This window comes from Durio zibethinus, unplaced genomic scaffold (genome assembly GCF_047325235.1).
Source record: "Durio zibethinus cultivar Kanyao isolate XHJ-2024 unplaced genomic scaffold, ASM4732523v1 HiC_scaffold_234, whole genome shotgun sequence".
Lineage (NCBI taxonomy): Eukaryota > Viridiplantae > Streptophyta > Magnoliopsida > Malvales > Malvaceae > Durio > Durio zibethinus.
The window spans coordinates 20,001-23,366 of record NW_028322857.1 but is presented as its reverse complement, the minus strand read 5'-3'; the positions used below and the strand labels follow the sequence as shown (position 1 = coordinate 23,366).

At 29.5% G+C, this 3,366-nt stretch overlaps 1 non-coding gene across 1 annotated transcript; it reads right to left on the bottom strand.

Annotated features, from left to right (window-relative positions):
- Positions 1-2,010: 2,010 nt before the first annotated feature.
- On the bottom strand, positions 2,011-2,098 carry TRNAS-GCU (transfer RNA serine (anticodon GCU)). The gene has a single exon. It is a non-coding gene; the product is annotated as a tRNA-Ser (tRNA).
- Between the last annotated feature and the right edge of the window lie 1,268 nt (positions 2,099-3,366).

Here is a 3,366-nt window from a genome sequence, read left to right as displayed (position 1 = left end):
CCTTCATTTCTACATAATGGAAGGTGGTGGGTTTTGACATCCACAGCCGATCATGTCCTTCAAGTCGCACGTTGCTTTCTACCACATCGTTTCAAACGAAGTTTTACCATAACATTCCTCTAGTTTGGAACATTGATTCAATTATGGAATCATGAATAGTCATTGGTTCAGTCGATACATAGTAATCTATCTATACTTTTTCCTTCTATATGAAATCAATTTCCTTCTATATGAATCTATATGAAATAAATAGATAATTTAGGAAGAAAAAGCCTCAATAAGAATTCAAATTAACCCATATTGTATGAATACAATATATTTTTATTTTTTTATACTTTTATTAATATTAAGCTTTTCTATTCTAATTAATAAGAAATTAATAATATAATTAATAATAATAATATTACGAATATTATAAATAACACAAATAAACTAATCTTTTTGAATCTGCCTTGCATCTTCAAATAACTCGATAGATCAAATAACTCGATAGAATAGATTCGCCAATCTCACAGTTCTTCGAGTGCCAATCTTAAGAAATCATTAAAAATCAAAAGCAAGAATCACATTTTCTCCAATATTTGACTCTTAGAAAGAAGGTTGTTAAAAAAAAAAGAGCAATTTAGATTCGGATATCGTTATTCTGATATATAAAAAGAGTAGGCTCTGGGACGAAAGGATTCGAACCTTCGAATAGCGGGACCAAAACCCGTTGCCTTACCACTCGGCCACGCCCCATTTAGATTTCTATTTGAAACTACTAAACACTAATATGGGTATTCCCTGTTCGTCAATTCCAGTTCCAAATAACTATGGAATAGATTAGATTCTTGCTAGGATTTTGGCACGTATGGATAGAGAATTAAACCGAATTTATTGATCATTACATATAATTCAATTAAGATATTGTATGAAAGTATGATTTCTTCTATTCTCTTGTAAGAATTGAAGGCTTTTTGATTGGGTGAGTTCAAAGAAGTATTGTTTAGTCTGCCTTATTTTCCTTTCTTCATTTTTTTCCTTATATCAAAAAACATATTAATAACTCAATCAAAATTATCTCCAAGAACAAAATTTTGTTATGCTTAATCTTAATATCTTTAATTTGATCTGTATCTGTTTGAATTCTGCCCTTTTTTCGAGTAGTTTTTTATTCGCCAAATTGCCCGAGGCCTATGCTTTTTTGAATCCAATCGTAGATTTTATGCCAGTAATACCTGTTCTCTTTTTTCTCTTAGCCTTTGTTTGGCAAGCTGCTGTAAGTTTTCGATGAGATCCTTAATACTGTCCTAGAAAAATTCATGATTTATTCAAGAAAAAAAAATTGTAACAATTGAAAAGATTAGATAAGTCTTACACTATGAACACTATGAACGAACCGAACCCTCAATTCAAAGATTGAAATTCTTGGATAGCCATGATAAAGCTGGATCATCCCATTTCCTCATTCTGACCCTTTTTCGCCGAAGAACCCTATTTGGATTAAAGTCCGCCACAATATATAATTGTTGGTATAAAAGAATTTTTTTTTGTAATGAAAAACTCAACTCTTATTATAAATGAATTTCTGAAAATTCTTTTCGATTTCTAGAAATTCTAGAAATCACTTTATTTCTTGGTGTCAAAATAGGCTATGTAGTATAAAAACGAGGAATCTATTTTCGTATAAAAATAGAAAAATAAAAATTGCGTATAATTGCGTATATATATAAATAGAAAAATAAAAATTGCGTATAATTGCGTATATAAATAGAAAAATAAAAACGAAGAATCCATTCTCTTCTTTTTACAAAAAAATTCTATGGGAGGTTGTACAATGCGTAATCTTAAATTCGTTGTTTACACCGCAACGATATTCTTTGTTTCTCTCTTCATCTTCGGACTCCTATCTAATGATCCGGGACGTAATCCTGGTAATCCTGGACGGGAAGAATAAAAAAGGGAGAGTTCCTTGCTTCATTTTTATAAATGGTATTAGGATTTGATCTATTCCACTGTCAAAAACCGAAATGGAAAGAGAGGGATTCGAACCCTCGGTACGAATAACTCGCACAACGGATTAGCAATCCGACGCTTTAGTCCACTCAGCCATCTCTCCTAATTTAGAAAAGATAATTACTATGTTACAGTTACAGCACGCAAAAAGAAATGCTTGAAAAAAGCCCTCTTTCCTTTGTTATATAGACCTTTGTTATTTTGTTATATAGATTTTTATTTATTTATATTTTTATTTATTTATATTAATATATTAATTATATTAATTTTTATTTATTTATATTAATATTAGAGTATTATTAATCTTATTAGGGTATTATTAATCTATATATCTATAGATTCTTAATTTTATTATATAGAATATAAATATATACAACTTTTATCAGTAATTCCATTTCATTTTGATTTCGCTCAAAAGGGACTTTTTTATTTCCAATTTCCACGGACCGCGCCGGGTACTGACCCGGCCGGGCTCATTTTTTTATTTTCAACTCAAATAAATAATTTTTTCTATGATTCTGCGATCTGACTTGTTGTAACAAAAAAATCTTGTTATTGGATTGAATCAACAATCAGAAGCAGAAGAAGTACTATTTCCGTTCCTATGATATAGAATCCAAATATCATTTCGATTCTTTCTTTTCTTCCTCTTTCTTTTTATTTACATTTATTTTACTAGAATAACTAGAATAAATAATAAAAAAAACTATGGATTTTTGCACAATCCATTTTTATGTTATGACTAAGTTCTTTTGTCGAACCCTATCTATCAAAACTCCTATAACAAAGGAAAGAAGTTTTTATTTAGTTATTTTTATTTAGTTATTTAAATGAAATAACTACTCTTTTCCTAATTTTATCAAGTCTTCTGACAAAAGGCGGCAAGGCTCTAATTTTCAGGATTTTTTATCCCCCTATCTTGTGATCCTATCTTGATTACGCCCAATTCCCCTGTTCGACAAAGGGTCTCTTTATATACAATAATCGCATTGTAGCGGGTATAGTTTAGTGGTAAAAGTGTGATTCGTTCTATTAATCCCCTTAATAGTTAAGGGGTCCTTCGGTTTGATTCATATTCCGAGCAAAAACTTTATTTCTTAAAAGGATTTAATCCTTTACCTCTCAACGAAAGATTTGAGGAAGAATATACATTCTCGTGATTTGTATCCAAGGGCCAATTAAATTATATAATTATATGATTATATTCTAAATTGAAAAATTGGATTATGAAATTACGAAACATAATTTTTTTTTTTTTTTTGAATTGGATCAATACTTCCAGTTGAATAAGTATGAGGAAAAAATCCATGGATAAAGATAGAAAAGTGTATTTCTAATCGTAACTAAATCTTCAATTTTTTTTGATAGGAT